Here is a 24278-nt window from a genome sequence, read left to right as displayed (position 1 = left end):
CTAAACTGTTGTAGTTCTGCTGACCAACCTGCGTGTTTCACTTCAGGTGTGAGGAGGAGCCTGTGGCTGAGACTGCATCAGCATAGATGCTGCAACCCACCACAGCGAGTTCCTCGGTCTCTGTTACGGACGATGCAGCAGTAACTCAAGACACCATTCATGACTCGTGCCACTTCTACATTTTCTTTCTTTGTTCTAGTTACTTACGTGATTTATTCCTGGTACTTGTTGCTGCTGTATTCTGATTACTTGTTGTGACCGGTATTGAGAGATTTTGGTGGTTTCTTTGAGTACATTTAACTTGTAGTTCTCCAGTATTCCTGGTTATGGTTGGTGTTTGCACCCACTCGCCTGAAATTAAATACTGCACGGGGCATGCATCTGGTTCTCTTGTTTCGAAGCTAAAGCCATTTTCTACTTACTTTTGAATGTACACATATAAGTGTCGTCCGGCAGTTGCTTCTTCTGCATATGCTTGCAACCACAGGCGCAAAAAGGACCATATACATACCTGTCTCTCTAAAAAGAGTAACAAGCGTACTAATGCTTTAAAGGCCAAACAGAAATCAGTTAGCATGTATGTATCAGTATATATAGCTTTTGTACACTTGTCGTTTGCATATTTAGTTCTGTTTGATTTAGTTGTGTTCTATACTATTGATAACTATCCTGTCAATACATGCTTGTTCTGTAACTTGTTGTCTCGATTGTTCAAATGATAATTACGTTGTGTTCGATTGATGTCCTGCTAGCTGCTACTACTAATTTTTACTGCCATGATGTTGATACTTCTTAGAATATGTTCAGTGCCTTAATTCTAGTAGTGTTTGTTATCGAAAACATGATTGTATTGTGAGCCATCAAGCTCTTGGAGTCTTCTTAGAGCTTGCTGGTATTTACCTTTTTCCACCAATATAATATTTGCTACTATTTACTCCTCATGGTTGCTACTGTTATCCATGCCCTCATGCTTCAGGATCGACTCCTAGCTGCTTGTGTATCTATTTATTATTCTGTTAATTATTCTTTTCCTAGCTGTTCTCTGTTGGAAGGTATTGCTTTCATTTTGAATTGGCGGCCATGATAACGATCATTTTCATTCTTCTACAGGAGCTCTAGGTTGAAGAAGTTAAAAGAAGGGAACGCTTCATCTTTGATATGGAAGGTAAATGCCATTTCAGAATCACTGCTGTAATTTTCATTTTTCAAGAAGAATTGGTTGATCTGCATGGCAAATGCATGATGATTAGGAATATGATCATGTCTCCTATAGAATTGGATTTCTCTGGCCGTTCCATAAACTAAATTTGGTTCATTTAAAAAACTGCACTACCTGACAGTTTTGGGCAGCGAGCTTCTAACTGAAAAACGAGTTTGTTATGCTCATAATTTCAAGTTGGCCTCTACATATGAGTTGTAAAGCATGCTCTAAGGTTTCCGTAGAGTACTCGTTTGCTTCGTTTGGATGTATGGTTTGAGAGCAGCCGTCTATTTAGTTTGCTGTCCAGAAATATAGTACAGTTTAATGTCGGTGGTGGTCTTGTCTTAGATAGATTCTGTAGTGTATTAATCTCACTGGGTAGAGTGGCCTACTTGCACACTTTTATTGACTCGTTGGTTACTGATTACTTTGGAGCGAGTAGGACATGTCTCAAGCAACTGTAGTATTCCTTTCCCTGAATTGCTCCCTTATTTTGCTGTGGCTGTATGCTCCTTGGTCAATGATGCGTGCTGTATACGTATTAAAACCAAAATTGGAGTTGTTTTAGTTGTGCATATTAGAACTGAATTATGCTCTGTTTTGCTGTAGTTGTATGCTCTTATTGCTAAATTGTTTAGTGGGTTGTTCAAACTAAACTCGTCTAGTCAGCTTGCTATGATGTATTGTATATTACTGTACTTCAGACGTCTTGTAGAATTTGGTGTGGCAATACATCTGAAGTACAGTAATATACAATATATCATAGTACAGTAATATACAATATCTTGCTATGAAAGATTGTAGAATTCTTTTAGTTGCTGCTTCTCATGTATACATCAGTTGTTGTGATTACATCTTCATTACATTATAGACATCTGCATTTCTATGAAATTTTGTTAAATATATATTTTCTAGATTGTCTATACACTAAACCTGGAGGTTTGAATATCTACTCCAGGAATGAAGATGGTACTCTAATGCCTTTGTGTTCACCCTTTTACAGGAGCTCCAGGCCTAGGAAATTTCAAGTTTGAAGCGGCGTGTAGCCCTAGCAGCAAAGATTTGTTCTGTTTGACTGTAATAAACTGTAAATATTATAGTACTGTAATAGTAGGCATATCTGGGTTGTAATAGACTATGCACAGATTGTAATAGACTATGTACAGTAGCTCCAGGCCTAAGAAATTCTACATTTTTTCTGTTCTATTTAAAATATGGATTATTTATGTGATTTGAAGACGTGTGAAATGGAAACCTGATTAGTGGGCCCATTTGTGAAAATAATCTAAACAATGCTCACATTTTTGACATGTGGGACCAATATAGGAGATTATGACAAGTGGGACCCATCTGACTTGTGGGACCAGATTGAAAAATATATATTGAAAAACTAAAAAGGCCATGGCCCAAAATATAAAAAAGGCCAAATTGTTGGGCCAGGCCCATGTAGCTAGACAAAATTCATAGAAAAAATATACAGTAAAAAGGCTGAATTGTTGGGCTAAGCCCATGTAGAAAACCGAATTGGACCGTGCTGAATCTTGTGCCACATCAGCTTGCCACGCTGGATGCCTACGTGGCCTGGGGAGGTTGCTAGTGACCAAAACGCCACAGTAGACATATTTTGGTCATAAACGTCTACGACCTTCTCATAGAGAAGGTCGCTATAGTCAGTTTACGACCGCCAGCTTTTGACCTTTTGTTTTTGGTCACAAAAAGGTCGTAAATGGAAATTTGTGACCTTTCAGTGACCAATAGTCAAGGTCATAAGTTGACATATTTCTTGTAGTGATGTGAACCCCTCCCGATGAGAGGATCGATGGTGATGATTTCCCCCTCCCGGAGGGATGTTTCCTTGGCAGAACAGCTCCGCCGGAGCCCTAGATTGGTTCCGCCAAGGTTCCGCCTCATGGCGGCGGAGTTTCGTCCCGAGACCTTGCTTATGATTTTTTCCAGGGCGAAAGATTTCATATAGCCAAAGATGGGCACCGGAGGCCTGCCAGGGGGCCCACGAGATAGGGGGCGCGCCCAGGGGGTAGGGCGCGCCCCCACCCTCGTGGATGGTGGGTAGCCTCCCTCTGGTGCTTCCTTTGCCCAATATTTTTATATATTCTAAAAATGACTTCCGTGGAGTTTCAGGACTTTTGGAGTTGTGCAGAATAGGTCTCTAATATTTGCTCCTTTTCCAGCCCAGAATTCCAGCTGCTGGCATTCTCCCTCTTATGTAAACCTTGTAAAATAAGAGAGAATAAGCATAAGTATTGTGACATAATGTGTAGTAACAACCCATAATGCAATAAATATCGATATAAAATCATGATGCAAAATGGACGTATCAACTCCCCCAAGCTTAGACCTCACTTGTCATCAAGCGAAAGCCGATATCGAAAAATATGTCCACATGTTTAGAGATTGAGGTGTCGATAAAATAGAATACAGACATGAGGGCATCATGATCATTCTTATAACAACATATATATATATATATATATAAACTCTATTAATAACCCAGGGTGAAGAATATGTTATTCTTCACCCTAGTCCATCAACCGAGCCACGGTCTGGCTTAAGCAAATTTCAACCAATATAAAAAATTTCCCCTATTGTAATCTTACGTTGATGGAAGCGGTTGGCTGATTGGAGGTATCCCACCCACGTACCATTATCTCTAATCTCTCCAAAATATATATTTTTCTAATCAGTTGCGAGCGGCGGGTGGGCTCGTCACCGTTTCTCTCTCTTCGGTCCCTCCTCCCTGACGACTGCGGAGGCCGAGGCAGCGACGGCGACGGCAACGTTGCCGGTGGGACAACCTGGAGGCAAGGGACACTCCCCTCTCTCGTGCGTGGAGTACTCCCCCGTTTCTCTCTTTATGCCGTGGCGACTAGGAGGCGAATTGGGCAGTGGAACGATATGGTGTGAGCTCCGCGGTGGCAACGACCTTCTCCGACGTACCTCTCCACCTCCGATGGTCTACTCTCTGGTAAGATCTCCCACCTTGTATTCCTTTCCCTTTCCTCCTCCATGAAATTCTGAATTTTTAGGGTTAGGGTTCTTGATTTTTTGGAAACAAGGCAAAGAAAAAGGAATAAGACCAGAAAAGGAGATGAAAGAAAAGAGGGGAGCTTGCATACTGAAGGAGGTGATGGAGTAGACCTTCTCTTGGGTACAACTTATTTTTTGTTTACATTTTCTTGTGCTTTACCCTTTCTGGTTTCCTTCTGTTCCATCTTCTGCAACAGAGCAGATTCACAATGATGGGATGACCATCCTAATACAGTAGCAGCATCCCTACTCCAGTCTAAGTGAAAACGGCTGGACATAGTTCATTTTGTTTGTAGCAGTGGAGCTCCTAAGAAGAAAGAAGGAACAGTTCATCGAACAGACAAGAAAGTCAAGAAATAGAGCTCTTTATCTGGATCTAAGAAGGTACTCTAGTGTTATTCCTCTGCAGGGTCTATTGATTCAATGACTTGCTAAAGGACACAAATGTGTCTCTTTTTTAAATGTTAACTCGTTCTGAAAACTGCTAGTGAGGCTTCAGAACTCTCCAGGTGCAGGCCTGAACACTAGTAAGGCTTCAGAACTCTCTAGGTGCAGACCTGAACACTAGTGAGGTTTCAAAACTCTCTAGGTAGCAATTAGCGAAATGAAAGATGTAGAATCTAGTTTTCCTTTACCAATACATGGAAGCACTAAGCTTCTGTGAAAGCAGTGCATACACCTGGAGTACACTAACCTTTCTCAGGTTTGCTTCTTGGATTTTTAGACTGAGCTGAAGGCAAATAATGAATGGTCAAGCAACTTTTTATTTCTAGTTTTGATCTATTGATGCACGCTGACAGAAGGATATAGCTGGACGTGCTCTTATTTTACGTCCATGTAAACAAGCGATGCAATCTACATCACAAGCAAGTTTGCAATATTTATTAGTTGGATATGCTCCTATTTTTTGTTGGCTCCGTGTATATTAACTTGTCTCTAAGAATTCTTACAATAGCTGGCGAACTTGGGTTGAATCCATACGATGCGTTTGATTTACAATGTGGCTCTTTGGAAACATTACGTTGGTGCACACTGACCATCTCCCAGTTTGTCAATATTCAGGAAAGCTGAGTTAGATTTATTTTACGTACCATGAGGTGGACCCTGACCCTCATCCATCCTGTCAAACATTGCTGATTTTTTTTTGTTTAACCTACCCTCAGTCCAGAAGTAATCTTCTATAACATGAAATGTTGATTTTGCATTCAGGCTGTTGCTTGTTTGTTTTCTGTAGAATAAACCAGATAGGAATGTACTTTTTTGGCGAGTAATCATGTGATTCTAGCCAGGTTCCTTGAATTTAATTTATTGTTTAGCCATGGATACTGTAAAGAAGATCCACACAATCATTTTTGCATTAGATTCTTATATACTTTGAAATTTTGAATATATTCACATTTAACCTATTTTCCTGTCTTACAGAGCAATCCATTCATATATGGTTAATTTCTTCTTCCTCATATTTTTACCACTTACCACTAGAATAGATTTGTGTTTCTTTAGTTCCATGCTTCCATTTAATGTTGATCCATCTATATCCTTGGCGGTTTTGGCATTTTGCTCTATGATTATGTGTCTGACCAACTATTTGTTTTATTTTGATGACTATGTTGGTTACAACCCATGGATAACAATGTTTCAGTCGCTAGAGAGATTGCTGAACATATGAAGTTGATGTAAAATATCTGGTCACCTACAAATTAAGCTACTTGAAGAACAAGTTTAAGAGTAGTTAGTTTTCAAATTTGGTACTATTCTGTTTTGTAATAGTGTTTTCTGAAATTTCCATGTTGCTGGTTACTTAGTGCTATATGGCATTCAATTGTGTCCAAACAAATTTTATTTGTAATTGCTAGGATGATTTTTATTACGTGAGGTATTTCTTGGAACAACTACATGGAATCTATGTACCAGACCACTTTGTTATTTTGTTGTTACTAAAAATTCCTTGTGTATAGAGTGAATTATTCCCTGTGTTTCTTACCGTTACCACAGTGCCTCCTACAGAATTGTGATAGTGCCTATATTACTTAAATCATTTACCATATTTCATTTTTGCTAGAGACACGGTGTACTCAGTATACCATGGAAAGAGTAGTAGAACTAACGAAATATACACAAGGAAACACCTTGCGAGAAACACCATATTTCATTTAGATATAAGTCTACGTTCTTTTTTTTGCGAGAAACACCTTGCTACTGTAATATTACCTAAGTAGCCTTATATAAAAAAACAAAAACAAAAAAAAGATAAGAACGCCTTGCTACTATAAGATTACCTGAGTAGCCATAAAATTACAGCAAGATGCGCCAGATTGGTTCCGCACCTACGGGACATAATTGACTTACATGCAAACAGTAAGATTACCTTGCACTTTTTCTGTTTCACGGTGGTTTTAGTGCGGGAACTCGTTCCTTCTTCCACATTGTAATATTACCTCACAAACCTGTTTTTTCTTACAAATTGTCTTTTCAAGCGTGGGCACACAATCTGGCTGGGGTGAGGAATAAGAATTCCTCACCCAGGGTGACGAATAGCGCGACCCTATCATGTGGTACTATATATACTATTTTATTATTTCAAATATATTCATATACTATATCTAAGATATTTCAAAGCAAGTTCCATGAAAAAATTGCATATGAGTCCATACTTTTTGTTATATTTGTGAAATACGTACATATTTGTACGTAAAAAAGAGCATACTCAAAAAAGGTATATACTACCTTAAAATTAGTATATAAACTACCTAATCATTGTTATATACTATATACTACACGTACATAATCTCGGTTTCGACAGATACTCAATACAACATACACAACGCAAGTGGTGGTAACTATCACTGCTTGTAGGAAACATTTGTCCTATATATATATTGTCATATGATTTCTTATGCTAAAGTAACAATTCATTCACAATTTCAAGTATGAATCAGAAACTTCATTGAAAACTAACAAACTATAATCTCAGTCATTGAAGCAATTGCAATTTATCATAACATCAGACAGATTCAATATAAGAGCTTTTCAGCAAGTCCACATACTCAACTATCATTTAGTCTTTCACAATTGCTAACACTCACGAATACTTATTGGTATGAAGCTTTAATCGGACACAGATAAAGATAGGAGCTTATAGTTTTGCCTCCCAACCTTTTACCTCAAGGGTAATGTCAACAGTAACAGTTCATGATAACTTACATCCAATTGGCTATATATATTAGGATCTTTCCAACACACAGTGCTTGCCAAAGGATAAAATGTAAAAAGGAAAGGTGAAGATCACCATGACTCTTGTATAAGGTATAAGACAAGAATAAAAGATAGGCCCTTCGTAGAGGGAAGCAAAGGTTGTCATGTGTTTTTATGGTTGGATGCACGAAATCTTAATTCAAAAGAACGTCACTTTATATTGCCACATGTGATATGGACCTTTATTATGCAGTCCATCGCTTTTATTTCTTCCACATCACAAGATCGTATAAAGCTTATTTTCTCCACAGTAATAAATCGTAAATATTTAGAGAGCAATTTTTATTGCTTTCAACAATGACAACTTACTTGAAGGATCTTACTCAATCCATAGGTAGATATGGTGGACTCTCATGGCAAATCTGGGTTTAAGGATATTTGGAAGCACAAGTAGTATCTCTACTTGGTGCAAGGAATTTGGCTAACATGAGAGGGAAAGGCAAGCTCAACATGTTGGATGATCCATGACAATATAATTTATTTCGGATGTAAGAAAACATAACCCATTACGTTGTCTTCCTTGTCCAACATCAAATTTTTAGCATGTCATATTTTAATGAGTGCTCACAATCATAAAAGATGTCCAAGATAGTATATGTATATGTGAAAACCTCTCTTTCTTTATTACTTCCTATTAATTGCAACGATGACCAAAACTATGTTTGTCAACTCTCAACATCTTTTATTCATCATACTCTTTATATGTGAAGTCATTACTCTCCATAAGATCAATACGATCTCTTTATTTCTTTTTATTCTTTCTCTTTTTCTCAAGATCATAGCTAGATAACCAAGCCCTTGACTCAAAACTAATCTTTATTATATATAGCTCACGGACTCGATTACATAGAAAGATCATAAAGCAAACTCAAAACTAAATCATACTGAAACTTTATTCTACTAAATCAAGATATTACTAAAAGGATCGAACAAAGAAAAATGGTAAAGATAAAGGTGTGATGGTGATAGGATACCGGGGCACTCCCCCAAGCTTCGCAGTTGCCAAGGGGAGTGCCCATACGCAATACTCAATTCTCCTTTGGTGGTAGTGATGATGGAGTTGTTGATGATGTAGGCTTGTCGTCCAACATCGAGCTCAAGAGGTGCTCCAACTTACGAATAATGCCCTTGAGTGCGGTGATATGCTCTTGCAACCGAATATTTTCCTGAGTTAGATACTTGTTCTTCACCCAAACTATTTCAATCATCTTGAAAGCTTCAATTTCAGTAGGGGTAAGAAGATTGTAATGAGGTTGAAGGATGTCTTCTTCTTCCGCTGCCAGAGCATGATCCTCCATGGCCTTCTTGATACCATCATCCTTGTGGATCTCCCCGGGTTCTTCTCTCTTTAGCTCTATCTTCATTAGCCAAGCATCGTCGCCCTCATTGTTGGAAGAGGGGGACGACATGATGCCCGGCCTTGACAACTCAGGCAGGAAACAGCTTGAAACAAAAAAAGAGGATATTTGCATGGTACGGTGGTCAAAAGCTTCGGGAGATCATATAATGAATTTTTACCGACCAACAGAAGTATCGTGCAAGAAATTGGAGTCCGGAGGGCACATGAGGTGCCCACGAGGTAGGGGGGCGCGCCCAAGAGGGTAGGGCGCGCCCTCCACCCTCGTGGACGCCTCGTGTCCTTTTCGGACTGCTTCTTATTTTCCTATTTTCTTAAATATTCCAAAATAGAGAAAAAATTCTATTAGAACTGTTTTGGAGTCGGTATACTTACCGTACCACATACCTCTTACTTTCCGGAGGCGGAAACGTTCTGGAAGGTGTCCCATATATACTCCTCTGGGGTTACGGTTTCAATAACATTAGTTTCAACATTTATAGGATTACCTGAGATATAATGTTTGATTCTTTGACCGTTCACTACCCTCGGATTTGTGCCTTCGAAGTTGTTGATTTCTATGGCACCAGAACGATAGACCTCCTCGATAACGTAAGGACCTTCCCATTTAGAGAGGAGTTTTCCTGCAAAAAAATCTTAAACGAGAGTTGTATAACAATACATAATCAACTACATTAAACTCACATTTTTGTATCCTTTTGTCATGCATCTTTTAACCTTTTCTTTAAATATCTTGGCATTCTCATAAGCCTAGGTTCTCCATTGATCAAGTGAGCTAATGTCAAATAGTCTCTTCTCATCGGTAAGTTTGAAATATAATTGAGCTCTTTAATGGCCCAATATGCCTTATGTTCTAGTTCGAGAGGTAAGTGACATGCTTTTCCATAAACCATTTTATACGGAGACATACCCATAGGATTTTTATATACAGTTCTATATGCCCATAATGCATCATCAAGTTTCCTGGACCAATTCTTTCTAGATCTATTAACAGTCTTTTGCAGAGTTAATTTAAGCTCTCTATTGCTCAGTTCTACTTGACCACTAGACTGTGGATGATATGGAGATGCAATTCTATGATTAACATCATACTTAGCAAGCATCTTACGAAAGGCACCATGAATAAAATGTGAACGACCATGAGTCATGAAATATCTAGGGACTCCAAACCTCAGAAAAATTAACTTCTTTAAGCATCTTAATAGAGGTGTTATGATCAGCACTACTAGTTGGAATAGCTTCTACCCACTTAGTAACGTAATCAATAGCAACTAAAATATGTGTATACCCATTAGAGGAAGGAAACGGTCCCATATAATCAAAAGCCCAAACATCAAATGGTTCTATAACAAGTGAATAATTCATAGGCATTTCTTGACGTTTACTAATATTACCAATTCTTTGACATTCATCACAAGGCAAGACAAACTTACGGGCATCCTTGAAGAGAGTAGGCCAATAAAAACCGGATTGCAATACCTTATGCGCAGTTCTATCTCTAGCATGGTGTCCTCCATAAGCCTCAGAGTGACACTTGCATAGCATCTATTCCTGTTCATGCTAAGGTACACAACGTCTAATAACCCCATCTACTCCTTCTTTATAAAGGTGTGGGTCATCCCATAAGTAATGTCTTAAATCATAGAAAAACTTTTTCTTTTGTTGGTATGTGAAACTAGGTGGTATAAATTTAGCAACAATGTAATTAGCATAATCAGCATACCATGGAGCAGTACAAGAAGCATTTATGACAGCTAATTGTTCATCAGGAAAGCTATCATCAATAGGTAGTGGGTCATCAAGAATATTCTCTAACCTAGACAAGTTGTCTACAACGGGGTTCTCAGCTCCCTTTTTATTGATAATATGCAAATCAAATTCTTGTAGTAGGAGAACCCATCTAATAAGTCTAGGTTTAGCGTCTTTCTTGTCCATAAGGTATTTAATAGCAGCATGATCAGTGTGAACAGTTACTTTAGAATCAACAATATAAGGTCTGAACTTATCACAAGCAAATACAACTGCTCAAAATTCCTTTTCAGTAGTAGCATAATTTCTCTGGGCACTGTCTAGAGTTTTACTAGCATATTGGATACCATTTAATTTCTTATCAACTCTTTGTCCTAGAAAAGCCCCTATAACATAATCACTAGCATCACACATAATTTCAAAGAGTAAATTCCAATCAGGAGGCTGAACAATAGGTGCAGAAATCAAAGCTGTCTTAAGTATTTCAAATGCTTCTACACAATCATCATCAAAGACAAAAGGACCATCTTTTTGTAATATATTAGTCAGAGGCCTGGAAATTTTTGAGAAGTCTTTAATGAACCTCCTATAAAAACCGGCATGACCAAGGAAACTTCTTATACCTTTAATGTCCTTAGGACACGACATCTTTTCAATAGCATCAACTTTAGCTTTATCAACTTCAATACCTCTTTCAGAAAATTTATGCCCCAAGACAATCCCTTCATTAACCATAAAGTGGCACTTCTCCCAATTCAATACAAGATTAGTTTCTTCACATCTCTGCAAAACTCGATCAAGGTTGCTTAAGCAATCATCAAAAGAAGTTCCATATACAGAAAAATCATCCATGAAAACCTCAACAATATTTTCACAAAAGTCAGAGAATATAGCAGTCATGCATCTTTGAAAGGTAGCAGGTGCATTATATAAACCAAAAGGGCATACGTCTATAAGCAAAAGTACCAAAAGGACAAGTAAAAGTGGTCTTTTCCTGATCCACTTTTGATACAGGTATTTGGTCAATAAAAGGTAAAGGGTAATGATCCTTTTTAGTAGCTTTATTTAGTTTGCGGAAATCAATTACCATTCTATAACCTGTAACAATTCTTTGTGGGATCAATTCGTCTTTATCATTAGGAACAACAGTAATACCTCCCTTCTTAGGGATACAATGGACATGATTACCCACTGACTATCAGCAATGGGATAAATTATACATGCCTCCAGAAGCTTTAGTATTTCTTTTCTTACCACTTCTTTCATCTTGGGATTTAACCGTGGTTGGTGATCAACAACCGGTTTAGCGTCTTTCTCCAATTTTATTTTGTGCTGGCATAGAGTGGGACTAATTTCTTTAAGATCATCAAGAGTATATCCAATAGCAGCACGGTGCTTCTTCAGAGTTTTAAATAATTTCTCTTCTTCCTGCTCTGAAAGGTTAGCACTAATAATAACAGGATATATCTTCTTTTCATCAAGATAAGCATATTTAAGAGTATCAGGTAATGGTTTAAGCTCAAACACAGGATCACCCTTGGGTGGAGGAGGATCCCCTAGAATTTCGACAGGCAAGTTGTGTTTCAAAATAGGTCCCTGTTTAAAGAATACTTCATCTATTTCCCTTCTTTCATTCATAAACATATCATTTTCATGGTCTAGCAAATATTGTTCTAAAGGATCATTAGGAGGCACGACAATAGAAGCAAGACCAATAATTTCATCTTTACTAGGCAATTCTTTATCATGAGGTTGTCTAAGAAATTTAGCAAAATTAAAATCATGAGACATATCCCCTAAACCAACAGAAACAATGTCCTTTTTGCAGTCTATCTTAGCATTAACAGTATTCAAGAAGGGTCTACCAAATATAATGGGACAAAATTCATCTTGTGGGGAACCAAGAACAAGAAAATTAGTAGGATATTTAACTTTCCCACACAATACTTCAACATCTCTAATAGTCCCAACCCGTGAAATAGTATCTCTATTGGCAAGCTTAATTGTAACATCAATACCTTCTATCTCAGCAGGTGCAATATCGTGCATAATTTCTTCATATAAAGAATGAGGTATTGCACTCGCACTAGCACCCATATCACATAAGCCATGATAGCAATGATCTCCTATTTTAACAGAAATAATAGGCATGCCTACAACAGGTCTATGTTTATTTTTAGTATCGGGTCTAGCAATTCTAGCAGCTTCATCACAAAAGTAAATAACATGCCCATCAATATTATCGGCCAAGAGATCTTTAACCATAGCAATACTAGGTTCAACTTTAATTTGCTCAGAGGGTGTAGGTGTTCTAGTATTACTCTTATGAACCATAGTTGAAGCTTTAGCATGATCCTTCATTCTAACAGGGAAAGGTGGTTTCTCAATATAACGGTAGGAACAATAGGATCAACATTGTAAGTGATAGTATTTTCTTCAACTTTAATAGGTTCAACTAATTTTACTTCAATGGGAGGATGATATTTAAGCCACTCTCCTTAGGGAGATCAACATGAGTAGCAAAGGATTCACAAAAAGAAGCTACTATCTCAGAGTCAAGTCCATATTTAGTGCTAAATTCACGAAAAGCATCGGTATCCATAAAAGAATTAACACAATCAAATTTAAGTGTCATACCTGACTCCTTACCTTTGTCGAGTTCCCAATCTTCATAGTTGCGTTTAATTCTTTCCAATAAATCCCATTTGAATTCAATAGTCTTCATCATAAAAGATCCAGTACAAGAAGTATCGAGCATGGAGCGATTATTGAGAGAAAGTCGGGCATAAATTTTTTGAATAGTAATTTCTTTTGAGAGCTCATGATTGGGGCATGAATATAACATTGACTTAAGACTCCCCCAAGCTTGAGCGATGCTTTCCCTTCGCAAGGCCAAAAATTATATATATAATTACGATCATGATGACCCAGATGCATAGGATAAAACTTCTGATGAAATTCCAATTTCAATCGGTTGTAGTTCCATGATCCAATATCATCACATAGCCTAAACCATGTTAATGCCTTTCTCTTCAAAGATAAAGGGAAGACCTTCTTCTTGATAACATCCTTGGGCATACCTGCAAGCTTAAATAATCCACAAACTTCATCCACATAGATTAAGTGCAAATCGAGATGCAATGTTCCATCTCTTGTAAAAGGATTAGCTAGCAGTTTCTCTATCATACCCGAAGGAATTTCAAAGTAAACATTTTCAGTAGGTTCAGTAGGTTGAGGAGAAACTCTTTGCTCTACTTGTCGGGGTGAAGATACCCCGAACAAGCCCCTCAAAGGATTATGTTCCATAGTAACAAGTGACAGTAAATTTCAGCACACTATATAAATTTTTCCTTACCAAATTACACCTACCAAAGGGGCTTCACTCCCCGGAAACGGTGCCAGAAAAGAGTCTTGATGACCCACAAGTATATGGGATCGATCGTAGTCCTTTCGATAAGTAAGGGTGTCGAACCCAACGAGGAGCAGAAGGAAATGATAAGCAGTTTTCAGTAAGGTGTTCTCTGCAAGCACTGAAATTATCGGTAACATATACTTTTGTGATAAGGTAATTTGTAATGGGTAACAAGTAATAAAAGTAAATAAGGTGCAGCTAGATGGCCCAATCCTTTTTTTAGCAAAGGACAAGCCTGGGCAAACTCTTATATAAAGGAAAGCGCTCCCGAGGAAACATGGGAATTACCGTCAAGCTAGTTTTCATCATGCTCATATGATTCACGCTCGTTACTTTGATAATTTGATATGTGGGTGGACCGGTGCTTGGGTACTGCCCTTCCTTGGACAAGCATCACACTTATCATTAACCCCTCTTGCAAGCATCCGCAACTACAAAAGGAGTATTAAGGTAAACCTAACCACAACATGAAACATATGGGTCCAAATCAGCCCCTTATGAAGCAACGCATAAACTAGGGTTTAAGCTTACGTCACTCTAGCAACCCATTATCTACTTATTAATTCCCAATGCCTTCCTATAGGACCAAACAATGGTGAAGTGTCATGTAGTCGACGTTCACATGACACCACTAGAGGAGAGAAAACATACATCTCATCAAAATATCGAACGAATACCAAACTCACATGACTACTTATAGAAAGACTTCTCCCATGTCCTCAGGAACACACGTAACTACTCACAAATCGTATTCATGTTCATAATCAGAGGGGTATTAATATGCATAGAGGATCTGAACATACGATCTTCCACCAAATAAACCAACTAGCATCACTACAAGGAGTAATCAACACTACTAGCAACCCATAGGTACCAATCTAAGGTTTTGGGACAAATATTAGATACAAGAGATGAACTAGGGTTTGAGATGAGATGGTGTTGGTGAAGATGTTGATGGAGATTGATCCCCTCCCGATGAGAGGATCGATGGTGATGATTTCCCCCTCCCGGAGGGATGTTTCCCCGCCAGAATAGCTCCGCCGGAGCCCTAGATTGGTTCCGCCTCGTGGCGGTGGAGTTTCGTCCTGAGAGCTTGCTTATGATTTTTTCCAGGGCGAAAGACTTCATATAGCAAAAGATGGGCACCGGAGGCCAGCCAGGGGGCCCACGAGAAAGGGGGCGCACCCAAGGGGGTAGGGCGTGCCCCCACCCTCATGGATGGTGGGTAGCCCCCCTCTGGTGCTTTCTTCGCCCAATATTTTTTATATATTCTAAAAATGACTCTCGTGGAGTTTCAAGACTTTTGGAGTTGTGCAGAATAGGTCTCGAATATTTGCTCCTTTTCCAGCCCAGAATTCCAGCTGTCGGCATTCTCCCTCTTCATATAAACCTTGTAAAATAAGAGAGAATAGGCATAAGTATTTGTAACACCCCGGATATGACTTTCCCAATATGTATTCCAACTCTTGCCGTTTCCGGCCTTAAGTTATTATATTTTCTCGGGTTCGGGTTTTTGTCTCCGTGTGTTGTTATCGTTATCATGCATCTCATATCATGTCATCATGTGCATTGCATTTGCATACGTGTTTATCTCATGCATTCGAGCTTTTTCCCCGTTGTCCGTTTTGCATTCCGGCACTTCGTTCTCCTCCGGTGGTCATTTCTACCTTTCTTTCGTGTGTGGGGATTAAACATTTCCGGATTGGACCAAGACTTGCCAAGCGGCCTTGGTTTACTACCGGTAGACCGCCTGTCAAGTTTCGTATCATTTGGACTTCGTTTGATAGTCCAACGGTTAACCGAGGGACCGTAAAGGCCTCGTGTGTGTTGCAGCCCAACACCCCTCCAATTTGGCCCAAAACCCACCAAAACCCTCGCCATCATCTAGAGTGTTCGATCACGATCATGTGGCCGAAAACCGCACCTCATTTGGACTCTCCTAGCTCCCTCTATGCCTATTTAAAGACACCCCTGAATTTCTCCTTCCCCTTCCTCGCGAACCCTAGATCCACTTCGTCCGCCGCCGCCGGACATTTTCGCCACCGACGGACGTGTCCGTCTCCACCCCTCCGCCACAAGTCGCCACGCCATTGGTCCACGCCGCCGTGCCCACATCGCCGTCCTGCCCGCGCGCCGGCCCGCCGGGGCCCAGGCGGGGCCCTCCCGGCCCGCGCGCCTCGCGCCCGGCTGCTTCTTCCCCGCCGCCCGCGCCTCCTCGCCCGCGCCGGCCACCACCTCGCTGCGCCGCCGCGCCGGCCGGTGCGCCGACCCCGCCGCCCTGCCGCCCCTGGCCGGCGACCACCGCCCCGCCGCCTCGTCCTAACGCCGCCCCGGCCCCGGATCCGGCGAGCTCCGGCCGGCCACCAACTCCGGCAAGCCCCACGCCGCCTCCCCAACAAACTCCGGCAGCCTACTTCAAACTCCGGCGAGCTCACTCTGGCCAACCTCGGGAAACGAGCCAGATCCAGATCTGGATCTCGTCTGGGTTGACTTTTACCCCCGAAACCCTAGTTCATATGCTCCTGTTCATCGCATCGTAACTTTGCATCCGTAGCTCCATTTTGGGCATATAGCATATCAAAATGTTCATCTTAGAGAGCATATCATTTCATTCCATTGTATGATTTTCATTTGAGTTCATATTAATGCCCGAAATTCTGTTAGAAGAGTGCTACTTGAGATAATTGTCAGATCTGCTGCTCCGTTTAGATATTTGTCATTTTTGCCATGATTATTGTGTGCATGATATGCCCATGAGTTCTACATATGTTTTGTTAAGGGTTTTGACATCTTTCCAGAGGTGCAACCCATGTATTTTTGTGATGTGTGTGGTGACTAGCACAAGCTTGCAAAGTGAGGCACTTGGTATGCTGATTTCAGGGACTTAGCATTTCCACCAAGTCCTTAATCTGTTTTTCTCATGATGCCATATGTTCATGTTGTTTCCTAGTGATCCGTTCCTCTTTTGAGGATGATCAGTAAGGATGTTTTGTTAATTTTGTAGTGCTCTATCCATCCATGTCTTTGTTTGCAATTATGGAGCACCCTAGCTTGAGTCAATCGAGCTCTACTTTTACTATTTCGTGAATCTGGGGAGATTGTCTACTTGTTAGCGATTTTGCCGGTGATGTTGTAGTTGATCCGTGCATGCTATGCTATTGTTCTTGCCATGTCTAGCTTGCATTTTATGTATTTTTGATGGGTGTATGCTTAGCTTGTCATGACTTGCTCTGTAGTGAGTGCATCAAGCTCGTAAACATGCCTACTTGATATCTGTTTCAGCATGTGCCAGTTTTCACTAAGTCTGAAAACTGATTATGTTTTTGCCATGTTCACATGCTTGCAAATGTGTTTTCTGATCCCTTTTGGCTCAAGGTCACTAAGGGACCTTTGTTAAGGTTTTTGAGTAGCTCCATGCCATGCTTTACTTTGCCATGTTCAGGTCCTGTAGCATATAGTTTTGTTGCTCCGAAGAGTGCTATCTGATCTGAAATTCCAGACAAGTGTTAATTTCACTAAGTCTGAAATCTATTTTCCATATGCATTTTTGCCATGCTTGTTTGAACCTGTTAATGGATGATTTGGCCGTAGATCAGTGCTAGAATTTTGTTAAGCATCTTGAATGCATCCCTACCATGTATTTTGTTGTCATGTTTGGATGCTGTGGCATGTTCATCTTGTTGCATTTAGATGACTACTTGCTGTAAATCGCAGAACGTGGCCATATTTGAATTGCCTGCCTTTTCCAAACCGTAACTCCGATTCCGGCGTTCTTTATATCGTTTTCAAGCGATTTCATCTCATCTTTCCAGTGGAACACTTGGTTTTCCAAGTTGAGGCCAGGTTCAAGCATCCCTTGTCAAATCTTGCATATGCATCCCGCATCGCATCCCGCATAGCATACCATGTTTGCATCATATTGTTTGATCCTTGCACATGGTTGATTGTGTTCCATTTGCTTGTTTGTCTTGTTTGGGTAGAGCCGGGAGACGAGTTCGCTAACGAGGAGCCCGTTGAGTTTGCTTTCGAGGATCCAGTCAACTCTGACAACTTTGCAGGCAAGATGATCATACCCTCGAAATCACTACTATCTTTGCTTTGCTAGATGCTCGCTCTTTTGCTATGCCAATGCTACGATGCCTACCACTTGCTTTCAAGCCTCCCAAATTTCCATGTCAAACCTCTAACCCACCATGTCCTAGCAAACCATTGATTGGCTATGTTACCGCTTTGCTCAGCCCCTCTTATAACGTTGCTAGTTGCAGGTGAAGATTGGAGACCGTTCCTTGTTGGATTATTTATTTACTTATTGGGATATCATTATATTGCCATGTTATCTTAATGCATCTATATACTTGGTAAAGGGTGGAAGGCTCAGCCTCTCGCCTAGTGTTTTGTTCCACTCTTGCCGCCCTAGTTTCCGTCATATCGGTGTTATGTTCCCGGATTTTGCGTTCCTTATGCGGTTGGGTTATAATGGGAACCCCTTGATAGTTCGTCTTGATTAAAGCTTTTCCAGCAATGCCCAACCTTGGTTTTACCATTTGCCACCTAGCCTGTTTTTGGGTTTCCAGAGCCCGAGGGTCATCTTATTTTAGCCCCCCCGGGCCAGTGCTCCTCTGAGTGTTGGTCCGAACTAGAGTCCTGTGCAGCGCCCCCTCGGGGAAACTCGAGTTTGGTTTTAGTTGTATTGAGCGCTCATCTGAGTGTGCCCTGAGAACGAGATATGTGCAGCTCCTATCGGGATTTGTCGGCACATTCGGGCGGTGTTGCTGGTCTTGTTTTAACCTGTCGAAGTGTCTTGAAGAACCGAGATACCGAGTCTGATCGGAACGTCTTGGGAGGAGGTCTATTCCTTCGTTGACAGTGAGAGCTTGTCATGGGCTAAGTTGGGACTCCCGTGCAGGGATTTGAACTTTCGAAAGCCGTGCCCGCGATTATGGGAAGATGGGAATTTGTTAATGTACGGTTGTAGATAACTTGAACCTTAACTTAATTAAAATGAATCAACTGAGTGTGTTACCGTGATGGCCTCTTCTCGGCGGAGTCCCGGAAGTGGACACGGTGTTGGAGTAATGCTTGCGCAGGTTGCTCTCTAGTTTCTCGCTCGCGCTTTGCCTCCTCTTCTCGCTCTCTTTTGCGAACAGGATAGCCACCATATATGCTAGTCGCTTGCTGCAGCTCCACATATATTTTTACCTTGCCTTACCTATAAGCTTAAATAGTCTTGATCGCGAGGGTGCGAGATTGCCGAGTCCCTGTGGCTCACAGATTACTATTACACCAGATGCAGGGCCTGATGATTCCGCTCCAGGTGACGCGCTCGATCTCAAGTGGGAGTTCGACGAGGACTCTCAATGTTACTATGTTTCCTTTCCTGATGATCAGTAGTGGTGCCAGTTGGGGGTGATCGGGACCGTGTCACATGTTGGGTTATCTTTTATTTTGGCACCGTAGTCGGGCCATGAGTGTTTGGATGATGTAATGTTATTTTTTTACCTTTATTGACGTGACGAGTGTAAGCCAACTATGTTATCTCCCCTTTATTATTTATATTACATGGGATGTTGTGAAGATTGCCTAACTTGCGACATATGCCTTCAATGCGATTATGCCTCTAAGTCGTGCCTCGACACGTGGGAGATATAGTCGCATCGAGGGTGTTATAAGTTGGTATCAGAGCCTTCCCCGACCTTAGGAGTCCCATTGCTTGATCGTTTTTAGCAGCCGAGTTGTGTCTAGAAAAATGTTTTGAGTCATTTAGGAATTATATATCGGAGAGTTTAGGAATTATTTTACTTCCTAGTCTCCTCATCGCTCTGGTAAGGCATCCTGACGTAGAGTTTTGACTCTTCTCTTCTCAAATTTCACTAAATTTTTTTTAGGATCACGCGGGTATCTTGGAATCATTCTGATGGTTTTATGACGAGAACATTGTCTTGGTGCCTCCTGTCAGGGGTTTTGTGGAAGTGTCCCAGGGAGTTGAGCTCTGAGGTGTTGTCGTCATAATTTTATCGTTGCAGTTCTGGATTACCTGAGTTTAGTACGCCGACATCGAAAATCTCTTTTATGCAGTTCGTTGGTGAGATAACCTCGACGCCACCCAGTACTGGGGCGGGAGTTCGGGAGTATCGTCATAACTTGTATAACGGATGCTTTTCGAAGGTTGAGGTAGATGGTTTCCGAAGTTTTTCTTGGTTATGTGTTGAAGGATGGATACAGCTGGATGTAGGATTTGCTAGATTTGGGTGAGATATTATGCTTCCCTTGTATCCCCAACACCTGATTGCATAACCGGAAAGGTTCGGAAGTTTCATAGGTGGGAATTCTTGTAGCTCTAGTTCTTCTTCCACAGATATTTGGTTTGAGATTGGGATTTCTTACCGAGTATTCGTTCTTGATCCGTACCTTGTTGATTTATTTCTCTACCTAAATTCTACGTGGCTTCTCAATTTATGGATATGTGACCATTTCAAGAGGAATGCATTCGTTCATTTTGTTTGGATGTGAAGACTATATGTTGCAATTTTCATTCCGATGGATTCAGCTTCAATATTTTTCTATCAATGTGCTAATGGATGTCAACCTCTTCAGGATGGCTCCTCCAACACGCACGACTCCGAATCCTGATCCGCCACCACCTCCACCTCCTCCGGAGGCATGGCAAGCTGTGACGGCCTCAACCAATGGAAACACACAGTTGATCATGCAAATTCTTCAAGAGCGTAATCAAGGCAACCAAGGGAACCAAGGCAACAATCAGAATCACTTTGCTACACTCAACTAGTTCCTTGCTAACGGGCCAAAGACTTTCAGCAATTGTGTTGAGGCAACCGATGCTGTCGATTGGCTCGTGGATCTGTGCAAGCATTTCGAGTGCAGTAACGTCAGGCCTGAGGACTTTGTCAAGTTCGCTTCCTTCCAACTCAAAGACCAAGCTGCAGAATGGTTCTAGCAGTACAAGGATTCCATAGGTGGACGTGCTATTACCTGGGATGAATTCCGTCAAGATTTCAGAGCTCACCATATCCCTCAGAGCATGGTTGAAAGCAAGCGTGAGGAATTCCGCAACCTGAAGCAAGGCTCTTTGTCTGTCTATGAGTACAACAAGTTGTTTCAGAAGCTCGCCCGCTTTGCCAAGCAGGACGTCCCTGATGAGAAGAGCATGATATACCAGTTCAGGGGTGGTCTCAGAGAAGAAATTTAGCTAGCTCTTGTTCTCTTTGAGCCTTTGAGGTACGATGAGTTCTACAACATGGCATTGAAGCAAGAGTCCGCTCAATTGAGGTGTGATGCTTCCAAGAAGCGAGTCAGAGATGCTACTCCTTCCTATACTCGAGTGGCCAAGCAGCAGAAGTACTGGCTTACTCCTCCTCCGTTCCTTCAGCCGTATCAGCAGAAGAGCAGAGGTGGCAGTGCATCTTCCCACCCACCCAACCCTGGCTTTCAGAACAAGACTTCGTCTCAACCTCCAAGATCGAGTGCTCCATATCACCGTCCGCTTTCAGAGGTCACGTGCAACAAGTGCCAACAGAATGGTCACTATGCCAACAAGTGTCTCAATCAGAGGCGCCTCCCTCCTCCTCCTCCTATGAGATCGGCAAGTACAGCTGTGGTCAAGCTTAACCCCAAGTACGCCAAAGTCAATATGGTGAATGCAGCTCAGGCAGAGGATTCATCAGATGTCATCATGGGTAACCTTCCTGTTAATGATATTCCAGCTAAAGTTCTTTTTAACACTGGTGCATCGCATTGTTTCATGTCAAAGCCATTTTTTTACCAAGCATGAGTTCGTTTCGTCTCATTTGGGTAAACATATGGATATCGTTTCTCCTGGCAAACGTTTGACTGCAAGTCTGGAGGTGCCAAATGTTACTATCACGTTGAGCGACTACAAGTTCCTTTCTTCCCCAATGGTTCTTGGTAACTCGGATATTGATCTTATTCTCGGGATGGATTGGCTTTCTAAGCACAAGGCTCAGCTTGATTGTGCTGCAAGGCAGATTCAATTGACTCATTCGTCTGAGGATGTAATTGTCTTTGCCGCTCGTGATGATACCATCCGTCTGTTTTCTCTGAATGAGAAGGGTGAACTCGATGCCATCTCGCAAATTCCAGTCGTTTGCGAATATCAAGACATCTTTCCAGAAGAGCTTCCAGGAATGCCTCCGCACCGTCCAGTTGAATTCGTTATTGATCTTGAGCCTGGCACTGAACCTGTGTGCAAGCGTCCTTACAAGCTCGGACCTGAAGAGTTGAAGGAGCTGAAGAAGCAACTCGATATTCAAGAAAGAATGGGTCTCATCCGGCCTAGTTCTTCTCCGTGGAGTTGTGGTGTTCTTTTTGTGAATAAGAAGGATGGAACGGACCGACTTTGTGTTGATTACCGTCCATTGAACAAGAAGACCATCAAGAACAAATACCCACTTCCCAACATCAATGAGCTGTTCGAACAACTCAAAGGTGCCCAAGTATTCTCCAAGCTTGATCTCCGTATGGGTTATCATCAAATTCGAATCCGTGAGCAAGATATTCCCATGACGGCTTTCAGAACAAGCTATGGTTCATATGAATACACTGTCATGTCTTTTGGCCTCGTCAACGCTCCTCCGACTTTCTCTCGCATGATGAACTTCATCTTCAACGCCTACACCAATGCCTTCGTTTTGGTATATCTCAACGACATTCTGGTTTTCTCGAAGAACAAGGAAGATCATGCCAAGCACTTGCGTTTGGTACTCGATAAGTTGAGGGAACACAAGTTCTATGCCAAGTTCTCCAAGTGTGAATTTTGGCTCGATGAGGTTCTTTATCTTGGTCATATCATCTCTGCCAAGGGCATTGCGGTGAATCCTGAGAAGGTGTCTGCAATTGTGAATTGGGAACCTCCTCAGAACATGAAGCAACTCCGCAGCTTCCTCGGTCTCGCAAGCTATTGTCGAAGATTCGTTGAAAACTTTTCTAAGATCGCGAAGCCTCTCTCAAATCTTCTTCAGAAGCACGTCAAGTACGTTTGGTCTCCGGAGTGTGACATTGCTTTCAACACTTTGAAAGAGAAATTGATCACTGCTCCAGTTCTGACTCCGCCTGATGAATCCAAGCCGTACGAGGTCTTTTGTGATGCCTCTCTCCAAGGTCTTGGCACAGTGTTGATGCAAGAGAAGAAAGTTGTTGCTTATACCTCTCGCCAGTTGAAGCCTAATGAGAAGAACTACCCCACTCATGATCTCGAGTTGGCGGCAGTTGTGCATGCTCTTTTGACTTGGAGACATCTCTTATTGGGAAGAAAAGTGGACATCTTCACTGACCACAAGAGTCTCAAGTACATGTTCACTCAGCCTAATCTCAACCTCAGGCAAACTCGATGGGTCGAAATGATTCAAGAGTATAATCTGAGTATCGAGTATACTCCAGGCAAGGCCAATGTGATTGCTGACGCATTGAGCAGGAAGGCTTATTGCAACAGTTTGATTCTCAAGCCTTATCAACCCGAGCTTTGTGAAGCTTTCCGCAAACTTAATCTGCAAGTTGTTCCTCAAGGTTTCCTCGCCAACCTTCAAGTCTCTCCTACCTTGGAAGACCAGATTCGCCAAGCTCAGCTTCTTGATGCTATGGTGAAAAAGGTGAAGATTGGTATTGCCAAGGGTCAACCCAAGTACAAGTGCTACCGCCTTGATGATAAGGATACTCTCTTCTTCGAGGATCGTATTGTTGTACCCAAAGGTGACCTCCATAAAGTGATCATGAACGAGGCTCACAATTCTCTCCTCTCCATCCACCCTGGGAGCACGAAGATGTATCAAGACCTCAAGCAGGCTTATTGGTGGACTCGAATGAAGCGCGAGATTGCTCAGTTCGTGAATGAGTGTGATGTCTGCAGAAGAGTGAAGGCAGAACACCAAAGGCCAGCTGGTCTCCTCCAACCTATTTCTATTCCAGAATGGAAGTTTGACCACATTGAAATGGACTTTGTGACTGGGTTTCCAAAGTCCAAGCGTGGCAATGATGCTATATTCGTTGTCATCGACAAACTCACCAAAGTGGCGCACTTTCTGCCTATCAAAGAGTCGATCACTACAGCTCAATTGGCGGAACTCTATACCTCTCGGATTGTCTCTCTGCACGGTATTCCACAGGTGATCTCTTCAGACCGTGGCAGCATCTTTACCTCCAAGTTTTGGGATTCTTTTTAGAAGGCCATGGGCACCAACATCCGCTTCAGCACAGCTTTCCATCCTCAAACTAGCGGTCAAGTCGAG

The sequence above is a fragment of the Triticum urartu genome, chromosome 2 (genome assembly GCF_003073215.2).
Source record: "Triticum urartu cultivar G1812 chromosome 2, Tu2.1, whole genome shotgun sequence".
NCBI lineage: Eukaryota > Viridiplantae > Streptophyta > Magnoliopsida > Poales > Poaceae > Triticum > Triticum urartu.
Note: the sequence above shows the minus strand (reverse complement) of the source record.